Here is a 21,261-nt window from a genome sequence, read left to right as displayed (position 1 = left end):
CTCAGCAGTGTGCTTCGGTCCTTCTGCCTGCTCTGCTCCCCGCTCTGGCTCTGGTGAATTCTCTCACCCTCCCGCGCTTCTGACTGTACCCAGTGCATGTATAGCCAACCAAACAAACAAAGAAACAAATAAATAAAAAATGCCTCTATAAAAAAATAAAAAAATAAAAAAAAAAACAAAGGGAGCCGAAAGACTCCCTTTCTCAAGAAGTTTAAAAAAAAAAAAAAAAAAAAAAAAAAAGCATCCCCAAAATAGCATTGGCCCTCACTCCCCCTTCCCCCCTCCATTTAGTGCCAGTTAGTATAGATTTAGAAAAAAATAACTTTAATCCTAAATTTAATGGACCAAATTTTGAAAGTGGGAGGGGGTGGGTGTACAGGAGTTTAACACCAAATAGGAAGCCCACTAGAAAATGAACACATTGACTGAAAATTAATATAGGTTTTTCTTTTTATTTTCTTTTTTTTTTTTTTTGAGAAAATGCTGTATAAATAATGGCAGTGTTTACTTCCTCTGCTAATTTTGTTTTATCATTTTTAAAATAAGGAATCCACTTAGGAAGCAAGTATTTTATTGAGGATTTGGTCACTGCTGAAGTTATGTGAGTGATTAGTCACTGCATTATCTTTTGGTTACTAGTGCAGAAACTGGCTGGCATCAAAATAACTGACATAAAAACAAGGGAGTGGGGGGAGGGCAGGAAGGAAGTTGCTGGCTCAAATTGCCAACCCGGAGGCACTGCTAGTCTGGGAGGGACTAGAAGCAGGGACTCGGGGCTTTGACTTCCTTTCCTTGCCCTCTGTATCTTTTGCTCAGCCTCTGGGCAGGTGGCTCTGGGCTTCTTCCCTGGAGCCTCATGATCCAAAGAGGGACTTCCTGCTGTTCCAGTTGGAAAAATCCTAGAGAATCATCTGATTGGCTCATTTTGGGTCATGTGCTTTTCTCTAGACCAATGGCTATGAGCAGAGGAATGGGATCCTGTGATTGGCCAGAGTCTGTCACATGCTCAGCCCACATGACTGTGAGCAGAGGAATGGGATCCTGTGATTGGCCAGAGTCTGTCACATGCTCAGCCCTGTGGTGAAGAGGGAAGTATTAAGAGTGGTGTGCTTGCTGGGCAGACAAGTCACCCCAACTGGTATTAGCGTTTGTTTTCAGTTGACAGAGGCTCTGTGTTGCCTCCTTGAACCTCACGCCTCTTGTGGGACAGAAACTAATGTTATTCTCGTCCCACCTTTGGGAAAGAGGAGCGTGGAGCTGCTGGAACATCTGTGGTCCTGCACACGACCTGAATGAATCAGCCTGAACCCAGGTGTGTAAACGTGTGTGAATTGTGAGCTGACACCATGAATTTCCAAAGATTTTTGTCTAATCAATATTTATAGCTTCTCAAAAAGAAATTCCTGTCAAATGACATGCCTCCTTTCTAAAGACAAGCTTCTCACTTGGCTGCAGGGTGTCCTTCAGCAACACCACCCAGACCCTCAAGGCGGGCAGAGGCTCCTATGTTCATGTTATGTTTGAAGCAACGTCTTTATGCCTTTGCTACCCCCCCCATTCCTTGGATACTTGTGTTTTTCTGGGACTCAAATCTAAAATTAGTACTGACCTTTGGATTGAAAGGTAGAGTGCATTTATCCAGAGGCCAAGGGAATAACTTAGGTTGAGCTGAATAAAACTCAGAATAAGCAAAGAGCAGGTGTGATGTGACTTTTAAAAGATGCCAGGTTGAGTGCCAGCCGTGTGTGCAGCTTAGCCGAGACCACTCCTCCAGATCTAATTTCTTTTTCTCTAAAGTTTATAGGTGCACACATTATTTCACAATTGACACATCTAAATAGTATAGACCATCCCCTCCGCCCCTCCTCCTGTCCTCTCTTCCTTAGTATAGTGCAGTATTTAAGAATGGGGAATATTTGGATTCCACTTTGGTGTTGGTTTGTATCTAGATGCTGTCACTCACTAGCTGGAGGCTGGAGGTCGTAACCACATTACTAACCTTCTCCAACCCTTGGTTTCTTTATCTGTGTCTGTGAGTTGGGCGTGCGCGTAGCTGTCTTAGTGTTGTGAGGATGGCGTGGCGAGCCTGCTTCAGATGCTTTGTGCAGGAGCCGGGCGGGAGCTGACTCGGGGTTCTCTTTGTCCCACGGGGCAGCGCTTACCTCCTCCAGGACTCACTTTTTCATTGTGTCTTTGAGCTGTTTAACAAGGGGCTTGCTTTTCGTGTTCATGTGCTGTTTCCAGACCCCTTTGCTGGAACATTCTCTGGGGCAGTACTCCTGGGGATCAGCTGGTATTCTGTCCTTCCCACAGGCATTAGGTGCCTCAGTACTGGCCTTAGAACAAAGGGTGGTGAACACACAAGCTCCCTCTTACTCCACCTGCGTGAGGACGTACGTGCAGACAGCTGTGTGGCCAGGAGGCGCTTCCATGATATGTCGCAGGCTGAACCTGTCATGGGCTGGGCGCTTTTTATTTTTCTTATAAAGAATGACTCAATGTCTATGCAGTAGGACATATCATCTATTTGGTTTAATTTTCTGGTCTTTGCAAGTGTCGCATCCAGAGTCTTCTCTCTTTTTGTTCTTGTTTTTTAGACTGTGAAAAAATCATTCTACTGAATCCAATGATGTCCAAATACCCAAAAAGAATCATTTTCAACACACACTGAACATATTTAAACAGTCATTTAATTGTGATTTGATTCCCGCAATATACAAGACTTCTATGAATGTGAGATGAACCTCAGTAAACATTCCCAGATAGGAAATGTATTTTCTGCTGCCAGTAAAGTGACTTTTAAGGATTTTACTGGAAAATAGCCACTGGGGTTTTATACCACTTTCCCTATACACCCAAACCTGAATTTCCTTCTGAGAGTGGGGCAGGGGATGCCAGGGGCATTCTGAGCGATGAATTCATTGTGAAGTTTCTTTCTGAAGGTATGGCCTTTCTCTTTGAAATTAATTACCTTGTAGACTCATACCATCTTTTTTTTTTTTGAAAGATTTATTTTATTTATACAAGAACTGGGGTACAGCCCAGAGTATGGGAGGGTGAGAGAATTCACCAAAGACAGAGTGGGGAGAAGAACAGGCAGATGGACCAAAAACACTGCTGAGGGGAGCGGCGGGCAAGACAGGAGAGATCTGCCGCGCCATGTGGGTATCTCCCTGGCCGGCCGGGAATCGAACCAGTGCTGCAGAGGTTGCAGACAGCTTCACAGTGCTGGGCTCAACCTGCTGGGCCACTGGGGAGGCCCTAGACTCGTACCATCTTACATACAACCTGTTCATTTCTTTGTGTGACATGTTAATTAAAAGAACATTTGGAGGCTGGGCCAGAGATGCCTAAGTGTCCAGAGTAAACCTGTCAGGGTGCAGCGAGATGGTAATTCCTGAAGTCAAAAGGCTGATCATCTGCTTGTGAGTTGACAGGGCAAGAGCTGAAAACTCAATTGTTCCCACGTACTTACCAGCTTCAAATTTCTCTGAGTGTATTTTTACATGCACAATGACAAAAGTTAAGTTCTGGGCCTTCCTGCCTGCCTCGGTGAGAGCTAGTTTCCAAACTAGAACTTAGACTGTGTCCTAGTCACATGCATGCCTTGTCCACCCCTCCAGAAACCCCCCAGGCTTTTCTGGTCTGTCTTCTGCTTCTTGGCTTCTTCCTGGTGCCTGACACAGAGGCGCCCAAAGAGCCTTGAGAGAAGGAAATGAAAGATCTTGGATCTTCCACGTGTCAAGTCCTGGGAGGCACATTTCCTTTGTGATCTTATTGAATCGTGCCAGCTGATGTAAGGTAGACATTATTCCTCATTTACAGGTGGGGAAACTGAGGTTCAGGTGTGTGGTGAACTCTGCTAAGAGCTCCAAGGGTGGAATATTCACCCAGGTCTTCGTGTGGGGTGGAGATTTTCAACTGAAACATCATTTGCAGTGAATGACAGAGGCTGGAGGCTGGAGCAGAGCCACCATGCCCGACCTACCCCCCCACCATGAAAGGCTGGGGCATTGTTAGATGGAAGATGAATTTGGGGGTCAAGAGAACTTGGTTAAACCCATGCTCCAAGTTTGGTATTTTTGGGGCTTTAGGCATAACACTTGCCAATGGGTATTCCTTTAAAATTTTTTTTTTCTTTTTACATTTTAAAAGGACAGGTTTATTAGAAAAAGGAGAAAAAGAGACAGGTACTTGCTTAATCACAGGTAGGCAGGAAAGTTGCCTCCAGATGTTCCTCTTCCATAGCTGGAGAGTGGAGGTGGCCAGGACAGCGCCTCCTGCAAAGAAGGCACCTACTGTGCTGTGTCACAGACCAGAAAAGAGGAAATTTGATGCCTTAAGTCATTGGCAAGGCCAGGATTGAAGCAGGCTGAGAACTCACGTCTCTCCTCTCTTGGCTCCTGTCCCTTATCCCCTCTCCAGATGCCAGGTCTGGGTACAGCGTGTTGACACAAGTCCCATCACCTGTCACCCACCCTGGATTAGGCCCAGAGAACCCCACTAGCTTGGGGACTGTGACCATCATTCCTTTAAGCCATGGGGCTGACTCCTGCTGCTTTTCTCCATGTTGAGGGCATGTTCATATCCATTCCCTGTTCTCTTAGAGGATTGTTCCCAGAGGGTAGAGAGAGTCCCCAAGACTTACACTTGATGCACCTGCCCCCACAAGACTTCAAAGGAGTAGGAGGCAGTCACACTGTTGTATTTGGGAGGCCATTTGCGAGCTGGGTTTGAGCACTTACTGAACACAGAATATCCACCAAAACAGGGCTTGGAGGATCATATATATTTATGTGCAAGAAACGTATCTGAGACACTTTGTCAATTTGAGATAGTCTAGAACAGCAGCATTGCCATAGTGGGAGGCAGCAGAAAGGGGTACATGGTCTGCAGATGACTTAAATGCAATAGGGAAATGTCCTCAGAGTGGGCTGGCCTTTCATGGTCACCATGCACCCTGTGCCATAGTGACCAGCTCTTCCTCCCCAGGGCAGACCTGTCCCCTTGACCTGGCTTAGCAATCCATCCCCAAAGGAGCTGTTTGGGGGTCAAACTGGAGTGGCCAGTGAGGACCAAATGGTTGGGAAGCTGCATGAGATGCCTCTCTCCTCCCTCTTGGTGGAAGGGCTCCAGGAGAGTGGGGTGGAACCCCAATGGCCCGAGCAGTCACGGGTGCCGGAGTGAAGACCATGAAAGCGCTTTATATGCACTGCAGCCGGGCGGTGGCTCTGGGAGGCTGGCAGCACAAGGTCATTCTGTAGATGAAAAAACCTAGAGGCGCTAGGTACAAGGTACCTAGGTTGTACAAGAAGGTGGGCAAGCAAATGGGGGACTCTTCCTGCATCTGTTACCTCAGTTGTATCCTGAAATGCTCCTGTGAGCTTCAGTGAGGCAGCCTGTGACAGGACTGTGCAGACAGTAGGAGCTTTATCAAAGTTACCCTCCACCCCTACCTCCTTGGCAGCTACTCACCAGCTCCATTGCTAGTAAACATGGTTTCCTTAACTGGCGATGAGAAACTGGGAGACATTCTCCCCCTCTAAAGTGTGACTTGATGACAAAAAGAAGCACAACCTTGTCCACCCTTCAAGATTCTTCAGCGTAGATTCGTCTTGTGGCAGAGGTTGAACAGGAGAGAGGGAAAGCTCCCATGAAGTCATTGATGGGCTGATTTTTATTTTTCCTTGAGGTAACCTTGCATTATAACGTTAAATCTCAGGTGTGCCTCTCTGCTGTCACTGACTTCTAATTCCAGAAATCCATGTCCCTCTGCCCTGGCTTTGGATGTGGGGAGGTACAAAGACTGGTCCTATGAGGAAAAGTGCTGTGGTGCCAAGTTGTCACATAGTTTTATGGAGCAGTGTTTCACACAATCCTCAGAGGATTCCAGGGTTCAAGATGGGGAGGAGCTTATCGCTGACTGATCGAGGAGGAGCCTGATGACAGGCAGGTGCAGGCTTTGTCCCATCAGCTGTATCCTGAAAGACTCCTGTGAGCTTCAGTGAGGCAGCCTGTGACAGGTGCAGGTGCACACAGTAGGTTCACACAGTAGGAGCTTTCTCAAAGTCACTCTCCACTTCTACCTCCTGGGCAGCTACTCACCAGTTTCATTGCTAATGAACAGGTGTCAAACTAGACAATAGCTGGGCCCACAGGTGTGGTGAAATGGACACAGGTTTCTTCTGGGAAACACTAAACACGCCTCCCTTCCACCCGCCACCAAACCCAGAAGACATTGACCAGGACCTCAGCAAATTTGGGTGGCTAAAACCAAGTTTGGAATCAGACCTTGCTCTGCTTCAACTGGCTTCTCATGTTTGCAGAATTTTGCTGGCAAAGCGGCTGCTGGCCCTATAAAAGCTGTAAATGTAGCGTGTTTATCATTTTAAATATCCCATTGGCATTTTATTTGTTGACACACTCGTTGTACTGAAAGAGGAGAACAGAGGATCAGAGATAAAAGCAGAGGGCCCTTCTCAAAGTGGGAATTATTACCTCTCTTATCTTCCTCGTCCTTCATTTCCGCTTCCAATTAGCAGTATTTCTTGATCCTGCACCTAGATGTATATAAACATATGTTTTACTTGTTTAATTTATTTTGGATGGTGTCTCCCATTTAATTCCCCCCCAGAAGTTAAAATGAGGAAACATGGAACTCAGGATCCGTTCCCAGCTTCCTCTGCATAACTTTTTCACTTGTTGTCAAGAACTTACCATGGAGCATGTGGGTGGGCCAAGCCTGTCTGGGTCTCTCGTGCAGGCTGGTTAAGAGGGGAGTTCATGACCAGAACCAGCGTGGGGAGCAGGGAAGGGAGATAAATGCACCAGGCATTGTGGGATCCCTTCCACGGGTGCCAAGAGTTATCCCAGAGCTGCTCTGGCTTCATCTAGTGAAAGATGGAGCATCATTACAGCTCCGTGCCAGAAGCCAGGATTTAATGCAAAATCTTTAGTGTATTTGGAGGGAATGTACGGAGGATGTTGCTCGTCTGTTCATTTCCCTGAAACCTTCCTTATCTGAGTCTCAGAAATGAACCTGGGGGTGCAGGTGTGTTGGAAGCTGATTGAACTACACCAGGCTCTTCCTTTCTCCCTCCATCCCTCCCTCCCTCCTGGGTTCTGTCACTCAGGCTCCATACTCCTGCCTTCCCTCTGTTTGCTCTGGGGGGAAAAAAAACACTGTAAATAAATACTGAGTGGTGCCAAAGGGCGAAGAGGAACTTAGGATGGCTGTCAAAGGCTGCTGATTTAATGTCAGGATGCTGAGGAGCAGGTGCTCAGGAGGCTTGCCTGAGGTGGCATCACTTAGGGGAGTCACAGCAGGAGGCCTTTGTGGAAAACTCAGATTTCATCAGGACCCCCAGGGTTGTTGCAGGACAGAGACACTAACAGCTGCCATATCCCTAAGTTATGGTATTGTCCACATGAATAGTCCTCACAGAAGCCCATTGTTATGGGAAAGCTGATTAATAAGTACAGTGTGTAACAAGTGAGATCATTAACGTCTCAAGTCATAGGCTCCAACCTGAATTATTTCTCATGGCCAAAGCAGTTTCTGGTCAACCAGAGCACAAACCCCCAGGGTTACAGTCAACATTTCACATTCTCAAGTGTTAGGGATGTCTATGTCTTAGGTACAGACAATATAAGATGATAGCATTAGCCCTTGGTGAGAGGTTATTGAAATAGGTCACTTCTGAGTCCTTTCATCATTGCTAATTCTGCTCCTTCATGTGTGGCGCGAGAGCTAAGGTTAAAGGTTTACCTACCTGAGGAATAACACTAAGCTGTGAGTGGCATTTTCATTCTATAAATATGTGTGGAGTGTCCACTGTGACTTGGCTTTCGGTTCTGATGCACTCAGTTCTTTGCTAGCTTGGTTGTCACCTGCCAGGGGGACCCCAATTGCTGAGACTGCCTTTCTCTCATGTTGAGGGGAAGTTAATGGAGGCTCTTCCGGTTTCCACCTCTACTTGATAATTTGCTGTGTGGAGGGAAGCACTTGTGATCAAACTCTGTTATGGCAGGTAAAGTCAAGGCAGATTGACACCTTATTTGCCTTTGATACCACCTATCAACACTCTACTGTGTTTCTTAGTCCTTTCTATGCACAAGCACCTCAGTGATTTGTGGGTTCATTCTGGACTCCTGGAATCAAGCAAGAATGGCAATAAAGTGAGTCACACAAAGTTTTTGGTTTCCCCATGCATATATAAAAACCATGCTGTTGTCTGTTAAGTATGCATAATAGTATGTCGAAAAAAGCAATTATGTACCTTAATTAAAAAAACATTTTACTGCCAAAAGAAGCTCTGAGTGCCCTGTTTTTTAGTCTTCTCTCTGTGCTTGTCTGCCGTTAGCCTAGTTCCTAAGGTCAGCTTTGTAATTTCTACTACTGTGCTTTGCTTGTGGCGTCAGACCTGAGGGACGGCTTGATCATCATCTGAGCTGTCAGTGGGTGTTGGGGGAGCATCTTGTCTCAGTAGTGATTGTGTTGACTGACCAAGTTGGGGGTATGGAACGTCAGGGTGGCTGTAGCAATTTCCTTTTTGTTCCTTTATTTATATTTTTTCAAAGATTTATTTATACAAGAACTGGGGTACAGTCAGAGGTGCAGGAGGGCGAGAGAATTCACCAGAGACAGAGCGGGGAGCAGAACAGGCAGACAGACCGAAGACACTGCTGAGGGGAGCAGTGGGCGAGACAGGAGAGGTCTGCCATGCCACGTGGGTTTCTCCCTGGCCAGCGGGGAATTGAACCTGCACTGCAGAGGCTGTGGACAGCTTCACAGCAGGACGCTTAACCCGCTGCACCACCGGGGAGGCCCTATTTATGTTTTTATTGAAGTGCTGTTGGTTGAGGTCATTGTTAGCGATTCCGAAGTTGGATCCCCCTTCAGGTGTCGTTACCGCATTGCCCCCACCCCCATCTTCTATTTTACTCCCTGCCCACTTTGTTCTTAGCTCTCCGCTCCCTCTTCCCCTCTGGGTGCCTCAGTTCTGTAGTCAGCAGTTTCTTAAAATTAGACAACCAGAAAGTTTGCCATATCCATTGGCTCTTCTTTTCCCAAGACTTCTCTGTAGCCTGTGATGCTGTTTGATAGTATTTTGCCTGCAATAGAAGTTATTCCAAAATTGGAGTCAATCTTCTCAACTCTGCTGCTGCCTTATCAACTAAATCTGTGTAATAGTCTGAGACCTTTGCGGTTATTTGAACATTGTTCTCAGCATCTTCACCAGGAGATTCCATCTCAGGAAACCACTTTCTTGGCTCAGCCAACTCCTCATCCATGCGGGTTGTACTATGAGGTGGCAACCGTCCTGTCAGCTTCAGGCTCCACCTCCAGTTCTAATTCTCTTGCTGTTTCTACCACGTCTGTATTACTTCCACCACTGGAGTCTTGAACCCCTCTAAGTCATCCAGGAGGGTTGGAATCAACTTCCCCCAAACTCCTGTGGCCCTTGATATTCCAGCTTCCTCCTATGAGTGAAGAATATTCTTCATGGTATCTAGAATGTGACACAGAGCCGTGAAGTGAGTGGTTGGGAAAATGGCAGTAGTAGACTTGCTCAACCCAAGCTTGACCCCACTTGTAAAAAACACATGACCTGAGAAGCACAATAAAATGAGGCATGTCTGCCCTTCCGTCTGTTGTTAGTCTATGACTCTAGGCTGTCTTTCTGTTCAGTTTTTAAGTTCTGCCATGATGCTTTACTTATGGTGTAGGGCCTTGGGAACTAGGATGGCTCCTGAGTGTGCAACCTCTGAAACTGCTAGAAAGGGAAGCTGATGTGAATCTTATAATCCCCTTTACCCTCAGCCTCCAAGCGTTCGGGCTCCTTTTTTGACTTCCTGTTACTTTGACAGATCCTTTCTTCATCACTCTAGACTCTGCTAGGTGTCATCTGATCAACCATCGTTGTCGACCACCAAGACATCCTTTCCAGGGTGGTGCTGGGGGCACTTTGGACCTCAGAGTGAAGGATGTTTGTTCTGTTCCTCCTGGCAGGCATCTTATTGCTGCTTTGGAGGTTTCTCTTACCTCCAGAGGTCTGAATGGTTCTCATGCAGGAATGTTTACTTTCTCAGAAAATGAAGTCCTATGAAAGTTTGATTTTATTTATTCATTTTTCCAGTGATAGCTTTGTTACCATATGCAACCTAAGTTAAGAAGAGAAAGCTCTGTGTTGGCTGATATTTTAATTTTTTAGTAAATAATAAAATTTTATTATGCAGACACCAAAATGTTTGCAACAAGGAGCCCTCAAATCAAAAGTATGAAGCAAGGGTGGTTCATGGATATATTGTCATAATGTAGCTTGCTTCTTTTCTTCCTTTTTTCCTTCCTTCCTTCCTCTCTGCCTCCCTTCTCCCCTTTTATTTCCCCCAGCACCACCCCTTCTATCCCTCTACCCCTTTTTCCCCCCTCCCTTGAAACCTCAGAGACCTCAGTTCAGTTAGCAATGTCTACTAGTTCATAATTCTTTTGCTTTATCAGTTCATCTGCTTTGTTTCCTTATAATATTCCATATGTGAGCTTTTCAGTATTTGTCTTTCTCTTCCTATAAAGTTGTTTTAAATATCTCGTGGAGCATTGAAATCCTCAGGTCATCAATTCGTAGTGTGAAAATTTAGGAGTGGTTGGGGCTTCCGGCGAGCCATATTGAATTAAATGCACAGAGCACTTTAAGACAGCGCTGGATTGTACATTTTAAAATAGGGAATGCAAATTGAAATTCCTCCTGGGTGCTTTAAATCATGCATTATATGTGCAGTATTTTCAATTAGCTGCAGGAAAAAAATACGCTCCATGTGGCTCTATTTTTACAGCTGGGAATTGCTCTGAGAATATAATTGACTATTTCATACATGTGAGATTTAGTCCAATGACTCATGGGGCATTTACAGTTTAACCAATAATTGGAAATATTGTTGCAGTGTGGCAAGTGAAGAGGGGAAGTCATTTGCTTTCCTGAAGAGGTCCTCCACACTCAATAGCATCACATTACTCAACGGGGCAGGTGGTGGACAGGGCTCAGAGCAGTATTGAGATTCATTCCTTCCCATTCCATCCGTGGCTCGTGCCATACCATGGAAAGAAAAGGTTTCTCTGCCTGAGGATGCTCTAAGGAAGGACCCAGAACGGTGTTGTGTGTCAGACATAGATGAAAGAGCAGATCAGATGCTAAGAGCTCCATCCTTCCCCCAGTACGTCACCAGCTTCTTTTCCTCTCCCCCACCATCCTTTGCATACATCTCACATCAGACGTCATCAGGTGTGCTGGTGCAGAAGGCTAAGCCCACCGTCAGGATCGACCCCCCAGCCCCTGCAGTTCACCAGTGTTACTGAAGACTGGGAAAGATACTCCCACAGAAATGGTGCTTCATGTGTTAGTTACGGAATCCTGTATCAAAATGCACTGTTGCACCTGCAATTCAGGCAAAGCCTGCTTAACGAGACATTGTGTGAGCAGAATTCAAGTCCTAACCATCCATTTTTAATTTTTCTCTGGATTCATGGTTCTCAACCAGCCTTTCCTCTCCCTCAGGAACATCTGTCAGTGCCTCCAGGTATGTTATTGTCACATGGGGTGGGGGTGGCAGGGGTAGGGGGTTGCTGTCCTGTGGGTAGAGGATCGTCTCCAAGGATATTAAATCCTACAAGTCACAGCACAGCCCCTGCATTGCAGGTTCATTTGGCCCAAAATATCGACAGCGCCAAGGTCATGAAACTTTGCTGTAGACTTTCTTTAAAAAAAAAAAAAAGGCTTCCCAAAATACTTTCGATCACAACCTGCTTATGAGCTGATGGTTTCTGTAATTGACATTAGTACATGAAGTGATTAAACTGATCGCTGAAAGCTTCCTCTTCATCAAATCCTTGATTGTATATTGAGCACCTCGGTGTCCCATGAGCCACACTGGGAAAGAGCGGAGACAGGACAGACAAGGTCCCCGCCCCACCTACAGGCACAGAGAGAAGAGATGACAGGTGTCCTCTGGACTGGATGGAACTTGAGCATGGAGGCCTGCGGCTGGTGAGCACTTGGCAGAATCTTCCAATGGCCTGGAGAAGCCCCGGCTAGAAGGCAGACCAGCTCATAGCTGCAGCAAGGGGTTGCAGGTCCTGAGGGGTTGGGGAAACTATTGGGTTTCTGCAAGTCTTGATGCTGAGGGTCAAGGTCAGCTGTCCTGTCAGGAAGGTCACTGGGGCAGTGCAGACGATGAGTTGGGTATAGGAGAGACTAAGGTCCTGTTCCCGAAAGTGGCAGCTCGGTGGGGGCAATGGAGGTGGAGAGCGGAGAGCGTGGGGCCCCGTCTCTGGGGAAGCACACTCCAGCTTACTGTCTTGTGGGGTAAGAGGGCAGATGAAGGGTGACTCCTGCACTTCCGTCTAGATTCTGGGGCGGATGGGCACTGCTCTTGCTTACTGAGATGCTGAGCCCGGAGGAGGAGCAGCTCCGTTTGGGGTGAGTTCTTCTTCCCATCCTACAATACTGGGTCTCTGTCGTGATCAGCCACTATCAGGTGTCTGGCCCCGGGCTCCACCTTCCCTTACACAGTCAGTGAGATGCTGATGGTGTAAAATGGAAAATATTCCCAGAGCCACTGTGGGGCCTCCTAACACAAAGCTGCCTGGCACTGGGGATTCTCTGTCTAGAACCCTCTTCCCTGCCCCCATCCCACTACGCCTCCCCCTCTGCCTGGTCATCTCCAGCTCATTTTCCGATGTCCAGCTACACAGCCCTCCCTCACGGCCTCCTCGGACCCCTGCCCGCCCCTGTCCAGGTGTGCCACGGCCTCCTTTGATACACATTCTACTGATAGGAGAACATGTTAAAGAAATACAATGAACGTGCAGACCAAGTCAGTGCGATGATGACTTGCTTAAAGCCTGTTTTCCTTTCCGGACCAGTTGGACCTCGGCCCTATGAACACTTTCAAGCAGATGATTCCCCTTGGTGAGGCTTGGCCTGGGCTTGCAGGGAGTTTATCAGCGTCCCTGGCCATGCCCACTAGATGCCCCCATGCTCAGTGTGGTACCCAGGATGCCTCCAGCGGCTGCCAGGTGTTCCCTGAGGGGCAGAAGGACTAGGCTGAGCACCATGGCTCTGGGCTGTCAGCTCCCGGGATGAGGGGCCGTCTGTTTGGCTGGAGTTCTTGCCCCGCCCAGGCTGGCACATGGGTGCTCCATTGATATTTGGGAATAGAGGTGGACAGCCAGTACCCAGATCCCACGGTTGCTTATGGAGACCTTGGAAAAACCACCCTGATTTCAAAAGAGTCCTGGGTTGGTGAATTTGAGCCCGGAAATCCAGAGTCTTCTCAGCTGAGGGTGGTCTCCTTGCCCTTATCCCCAGTGACAGTGTCCAGGAGAGTGAGTTTCCACTTCTGGCCAGTTAAAGCCCACCTCCTTGTTAGCACCAAGGCAGGGCCCCTCACAGCCTCAAAAAGCACCTCCACCATTCACGGGCCTCCCACTGACTCTGACCTCTCCTCCTGAGAAAAAGAGGGCATCCCAGCAGGCACAGGACCCCCTGCAGGTGGCATTTTAGGGTAATTTGGTGCCAGGCAATCTTGGAGACAGAATTCAGCCTTCACCTGCGGAGTCCCTGCCCTTTCTAGCTGCCTCCTGCTTTCTTGAGGGGAAGGAAGTAAGTGGGGAGTGGGCACAGTTGTGCTTGACTTAGCATATAACTGGGTGTAATTAGTTCAGAAAGTTCCCAGGGAGTAACCTCAGTGGTTGCAAGGATAATTTAGGGTATGCGTGAGCATTTCAGTTTTAGGAACCTGGTAGTTCCCGAAGCCTGAGTGGTAGAGCTGACTTTAGGGGTGGCTGGGAGGTAATGCCTGGTTATGTCAGCCATGCTTCTCTGCTTCTTTTTTTTTTTTTTTTAATTAAATTGTTTTTATTGTGGTAATGTTTGTTTGCAACATGTTATGTGTTCTAGGAGTACAGGTTCACACATCCTGAGGTGCATGTGACCACACCGCGGCCACCGCCAAAGCACCGGTGGTCCTCCCCTCACTGTACCATGTCTCTGGGGGTCTCAAATCCAGTCAGACTTCTAGGCTCTGCTTTGTTTCTTTCTGTTCCACATCTGAGAGAAATCATCCCATGTTTGTGACAATGTGGATGGACTGGAGGGTTAGCTAAGCGAAGTAAGCCAGAAGGAGAAAGGTAAATCTGGCATGGTTTCCCTCTGCTGCTGTTGTAGGGGAGGGATGTCAGGGTCCACAGAGGACCTGCAGCCCTGAGGTGCTGGGCTTGTCCCCCCTGTTGGGGAGTGGCTGCCTGGTGGCCAATTTGGGCTTGGGGCAGGCCTTCCTGGAGGCTCTGTAACACCTATGCATCCCCACGCCCACAGCAGCAGGGCCTCTGTAAGGAGCTGTAAGGAGCTGGTTGGGTAAGGTGGGCCAACAGGCCAGAGCTGCCATCACTGGTCATGGGCACCTTTCCTTCTGGGATTCTGGGCAGAAATGGGCTGGATTCCTTCCTCTCCCACACCGGGAAGCACCTTGGGTGGAACCTTCCATGGAGAGCTTCCATGACAGTGGCAGTGCCCTTGTGGCTTTGACAAGACAGCCTCTGACTTAAGACCAAAGCCTGGATTCCTGTTTAAGGAGAGTCTGGAATTGCCGTGTGTCACCCTGGGGGTGAGGGTGGGGGGGTGCAGGCAACAAAAGCGAGTATCACCTGTTTCTCTGTAGCAGGCTTCCTCGTCCTTGGCATGGCTGACGTGTAGACTGGGTGACTCCTTAGGGTGGAGAGGTGTCTGGGGCGCTGTGGCACCCCCTCCCAGGTATGACAACCAAAGTGTCCCCAGACATGTCCAAATGTCCCCTGAGAGCAGTGTCACCTGCCTCCCGGTTAAGAACCATGCTCTGGAGTAAGGAACGTTCTGTTCCATTCTTGTCCTCATAAAGTTGTGGTCACTTGTTTACTCCGAGGGCTTGATGATTTAAGCACAGGACTGGGGACAGAAAGGAGACTGTGTTTCCTCCCTGTTCCTTTGAAAGACCTTTAAACTCCATCACAAGATGGCAGCAAGACACGTTGACTAAGAGTGTCAATTTTCAAACATCTCTTCACCTTGTATGAGCTGTGCAGTCTGGACAGATGAGTTAGTTTTTCTGGAACTCAGCTTTCATCGTTTATAAAATGCAATACTAATGCCTGCTTCCTAAGTTGAGGATTCAGCTAGATGTTGAATAGTAAGCTCCAGGTAGAGTTTCTGTCAATGATCACTGTTGTCCTTGAGTATGCAAGAAGGTAGTTCACAAGGTGTAAGCAAATTGGAACTTTTTAAAAAGTTAGCAGTAACGCAGATGCTGCTAAAATAAAATAGTGATGGGGACTGTTAATTTCCATTGAGTTACTATTTAGTTCATTATTGCCTTCCTCTGTGCACTAGGTATCACGCTAAATAAAACAGAAGTTAAGAAACAGTAATCCCTGCCTTTCATTATCTGATGTGGAGATTGAGCCACATAAATAGGTTGAATCATGTTCATCAAAATGGAGCTGTCATTTACTGGAAAAACTCAGCATAAAGTGATCTATGGGTTGCAGTGGGGTACAGCATTCATCTTAGTGTTTCCACAAGGGATCCGACTATATTACTTCTCAACTCTTTCTCATTTCCAATAACTACCATTTTTTGTTGCAGTTTCTATGATTCTGTCATTTAACAGCTGTTTTCATGCTCTATCACCTTCTCTGTGCCCCCTTAGTACACATTTCAGCGGATCTAAGCCCCCCACTGCTATGTTTTAATAAACAGAAAGGGGATGCTTGTTTTAAGTAATTACACCCACTACACAAATTTTGAAAAATACAGAATAGGATGAAGAATAAGAAGTTACAATTATGTTCCCACCATCGGAAATAATTCTATGATAACATCTTGATATGTCTGCCTAGTCTTTTTGCTGCGCCTGTGAATAATCTTTACATACTTAATCACACATGGTTTTCTTTTCTCACTTGAGATCTGTTCAGAGGATATTAACATATTGTCATGTTTTCTGCGGATATAGTTTCTTAGGCTCAGTGATACTGCACGGATGATGTCATGCATTGTCCCTCATTGTTGGATGTCACCCGTGGGTCATGTGCTCCCAGACACAGTCTCTGAGCCAAGGATGAGGTGAAAGTGATTCTTTAGGAATTGTTCCCAGGTCAAATATTAAAGGAGTGGAGAGGTGGGAATTGGAAGCAACCAAGCAAGGAGATGCTATCAGGTGAAGTCCCTTGCTCAGCCTAAACCCACAGGGAGCTCTAGGGAGGCAACTACAGTTCCAGGTGATCTGTGCCACCTCGATTTAGTAGAGCTGGGCTTTTGTATCATATGTCTGAAGTGGGTAACTGTTGGTCCCCAGGATGAAGGAATGGTGTATATAAACTCCCAGCCACTGAAGGCCTAATGGACTCCAACTCCTGTTAACAATCCTCTAAAGGTAACAGGTGTAAACTGTTTACTACAAACACAGAAAAACTGGGAAATAAGTACCCAGGCTAGCAAAAGGTCACCTGGTGTCCCCTCCATTGGAATTTAATCTGAGATGACATTGCAATTATTTAGTGCAAAGAATATTGCAGTGATTTTACTTCTAGAAATAACTCCACTGTAAACTTTTCCACCTGTTTTTTTTTTAAGGATTTATTTATGTATGCATACAAGAGCTGGGGTACAGGCCAGAGGTGCGGGAGGTGAGAGGATTCACCAGACATAGAGCGGGGAGCAGAGCAGGCAGATTGACTGAAGTACTCTGCTGAGGGGGCCAGCGGGCAGGCGAGACAGGAGAGGTCTGCTGTGCCATGTGGGTTAGTGCCCCAGCCAGCTGGGGGTCAAACTTGCACCATGCTGCAGTGGCTGCGGATAGCTTCATAGTGCTGCGACTTAACCCCTTGTGCCACCAAGGAGGCCCAGGTATACCCATTTTAAAATGCATACCAAAATTGCCTTTCAGAAAGATTTTTACCAATTTACATTTCTAAAAGTGCTCACTTTTACAACAGTTCAGAGATTGTTGCTCTCTCCTACAGATTAAGGACCTATAGAGTAACTCCCAGGGGCTAGCAAAGTCACATTCATGGTTCACCTTGGAGAATAGACAGTAAATAATACCTCAAAATATGATTTTTGAAATGCATGTAGATGCTATTATAGATTAAAAAAAAAGAACCCGTGTTCCATTAAAGTGTACCTGAATTCATGGCAGCATTATAGTGCGTTTTCTCAAGAACTGAAAATTCAGCTAGCCATGAAAGGTTCTGTCTAAAAAAGACGCTACCATATTTCAAAGATTGAGAACCACTGGTCCTGTCACTGTAAGGTCTGAGGTGTCTCCTGGCTGTTTCTTCTTATCCACTTCATCTGCTGCATCTCAAAGATTTGTCAGTAAGAAAGTCCAGAGGATAAAATATCAATAAGAAAGGAGAGAGGGGGCCTCCCCAGTTGCATAGCAGTTTGAGCGCAGTGCTGTAAAGCTGTTCACAGCCTCTGCAGCGCGGGTTTGATTCCCGGCCGGCCAGGGAAATTCCCACAAGGCGCTGCAGACCTCTGCTGTCGTGCCCGCTGCTCCCCTAGCAGTGTATTTCATCAGTCGGCCTCTTCTGTTCCCCACTCTGTCTCTGGTGAATCCTCTCACCCTCCTATGCCTCTGGCCTACACCAGCTCTTGTATAAAAATAAATCTTTAAAAAAATAAATAAGAAAGGAGAGAGGATATAATATCTTAAACAGATTTAATGTTTTTCAGTCAGCAGACTGAAAAACTCACCTCAGAAGCACTGAAGGTTTGGGGGGACATACCCACCTCCATTTCCACCATAATGCAACCCCACTGTTCTCTCTCAGAGACATTGAGACACACCAGCATTGTCTTACTCTGTGTCCCAGATAGTCCTAGAAGCTATAAAGACTCAGACTGGGCTTTATCACCGTGGAAGTGTTCTTTGACCCATTTTCCCAGCTTGACCCATGAGGCTTCCTCAATAGCTATTGAAAGAAAAATCAGAGGCAGTTTCAGTTCTTGACCATTGAGGGAGACGAGAAGGGAGCCAACATTTGCTGAGCACCTGCTCTCAGCCTACTGCTCCTGAGCACCTGCTCCTGACACCTACCACATCCCTTTAAGGTAGAAAGTTGGGGGTGCAAACAGAACGAATGTGCATTGGCACTCCTTGGGACTGCAGAGGGTTATCAGAATGTCTGCATCTTTAAAACATTTCCTGAGCAGCATTTCCTGAGCACCTGCTCTGAGCCAGGTACTGTGCTAGTTCCATTCTGTATTTCTGTTTGTCCTTATGGCATTCCCATAAGTACCCTTGAAATATAATTTCTAACATGGTAGAGGAGAAAGCTTGACTTGGTTAGTCATTGGTAAAACTGGGATTTGAGCCTTACCTTAATTTCCTCTGACAGTAAGAGGAAAATAGAATAAACGCCCCGTAATCTTGTATTTTAAGAGATACACAACTAATAAAGCCGTGGTTGCACACTTCCTGTCCCTCCCCAAACACCTCTAGAGATTTCAGAGAGAACAATGTGTGGGTGGAAGGCATTGGGGTATTAGGGTTTAACTTCATACCTGTGTCTCTTCATTGACGGAATCTTTTAGACCTTGTTGCCATACATTTCAGTGGCTGGAAATGACTGAGTATTTTTAGAAATTTTTAATTTAAATTAATTAGTGTCATTGATCAAATGTACACTTTGAAGCCCAATAAAAATTAACAAAAAAGTTTTGAAGAGGTTTCTAAGCCTCTCTTCATTCACCTGAGAAAGCCCACTGCTGTCATGCTGATTAGCTGGCATTTTCCTGCTGCTTCTTGTGCATGTTTTAAAGATGTAGACATTCTGATTACCCTCTGCAGTCCCAAGGTGTGCCAATGCATGTTGGTTTTACTTGCACCCCCAACTTTCCACCCTAAAGGGATGTAGTAGGTGTAAGGAGAATGGAGACAGGATTTGGTGGACATAGTCACGTCTGTGGAGGTCTGAGAGGACCGAGTTCTCCTCTCACTGTGACAGGACCATTTTGGAGGCAGAATCCCAATTATTTATGCATTAACAATAGTCATTCGTAGATGCAGCCTTTATCTCTGTGGGTCCACTCAGAAGGTCTCTAGAATGCCTCTCACCAAGTGCCCTGGGCAGTTAGGCCTCTGCCTCTTGGGGCAGTGTTGGTGAGAAACATTTGGCCTGACCTCTGGGCAATGCAGCTCCACTTAGACCACTTTGAAGTCTCACCCCCTTTCCTGAACATTTATTTCTTTGGGAAGCCCTGTCTTGAAAACTGTTGGGAAATGTCCTGATTCTGATATAGTCGCCCTTCTAGAAGAAATGGTTCGTCCCGAGGCAGATTAATAAGGGGCCTTACATTCCAGGAACCAGGAACCTGGAAACACGAAGCCAAGAAGAAAAATCTCCACATTTTCTCTGTGCGTGAGAAAATGTTGGCTTTCATCTAGGAGTGGGGGCCAGCTGTCTCTCCTTCCCCCTGAACCTCTTCCTTCCGTGCTGTGTGCTACTTGTTCATTGCAGGTACTTACATTATTAGGATCTGAGCCTCCCTGGTGGCTCAGGGGTTAAAGTCTCAGACCTATCAAGCTACCACCAGCCACTGTGGCACGAGTTCAATCCCTGGCCAGGGAGGTGACCGACATGGCGCAGCAGACCTCTCCTGTCTCACCCGCTGCTCCCCTCAGCAGTGTATTTCAGTCAGTCCCCCTGTCATGCTCCCCACTCTGTCTCTGGTGAATCCTCATCCCCTGCACCTCTGACTTATACCCTAGTTCTTTTTTTAAAAGAATCTCCACTGTCTGTTTTTTTTTAAGATTTATTTTATTTATGCATACAAGAACTGGGGTGTAAGACAGAGGTATGGGGGGTGAGAGGATTCACCAGGGAGATAGTGGGGGGCAGAAAGGCAGATCTGCTGAAATACACTGCTGAGGGGAGCAGCGGGAAGACAGGAGAGGTCTGCTGCGCCACGTGGGTATCTCCCTGGCTGGGGATGGAACTGGTGCTGCAGAGGCTGCCGATAATGCTGAGACTTAACCCCTTGCTCCACCAGGGAGGTCCACCCCAGTTCTTGTATGTATAAATAAATAAAATAAATCTTAAAAAAAAAAAACACATTATTCAGGGCTGCTGCTTAGGGGCTTCTTAGGGAGCCCTGCTTCTCAGGAGCTTTACTGCCTTCACATGAGAGTGACCCATTTTGACCATCCTGGCCCAGCTCCTAGTGCTCACCTCACTCCACCCTCTTTTCCGCATCCACTACACTTCCTCTGGGTGAGGTGGGCATGGGAGGCAAACCCATTCATGCATAAGCAGGGTCCTTTGTAATGTGCATTTCAGTATTTGAGTATAGTTGAGAGAGTGATCTGAATCGATTTGACTTTTCCCATTATTGTCACCCAGTATCCTCATCGTTACCTTAGAGTTTATTAAATGAACGTGCTCAGATTGTGGTCTCTACGCACTGTCTTCCACTGAAAGGAACCAGAGGAGCTCCCCAGAAACATGGCTCCTTCCTCCTGGGACAGGAAATGAGCTTGAACATCTTGTCAAACCAGAAAACAAGAAAGCTATTGACACTACCAAGTCGCAAGAAGGACTTGGGAGCCAGCCTGGAGGGACTTGTTTTGAACCATCAGTAAGAATAATAAAACATTAATGGGACACGACTCTTAAACTGTGTGGAAAAACATGAGTTCATGATTATCCCAAGCAAACAAACTAAGAAATTGGGGTAAACTGCTCATTATTTTGAGAATATGGGGAGTGGATCGAGCATTTTTTTTTTCTTGTCATTGTGAAACAAACTGAACGTCAGAGTACCCTGGAAAGTTTTCTTAGAAGAGGTATTCCAACTAATCAATGAAGAAGGGAAGTTAGAATTACAGGGGCACCATTGGGTAACCTCTAATAAAACAATGCTCTTAGTCAATGGCCAGGAATGGCTGCTGACCTCACAAAAGAGACAGATGGCCGCTGACTCCTGATCCCAGCACTGGTGCAAAACTTTCATGACACGTGCTTGCAAAAAGTCACGAATTTGAGTCTGAGCAACCTCTGAGCAGAGGCAGCAAACTTCCTGTAAAGGGTGTTTCTGTCCTCACGGGCCTCACAGTCTCCACAGCACCCCTGACTGCCCAAGTCCTTGGAGAAGCAAGAGCGAGGCCAGAGCTGGCCCACGGGCTGGAGTGTGCAGACTGCTGCTCCAGGTGAAACTTCCAGCTTAC

The sequence above is a fragment of the Talpa europaea genome (genome assembly GCF_964194135.1).
Source record: "Talpa europaea genome assembly, chromosome: 1".
NCBI lineage: Eukaryota > Metazoa > Chordata > Mammalia > Eulipotyphla > Talpidae > Talpa > Talpa europaea.
Note: the sequence above shows the minus strand (reverse complement) of the source record.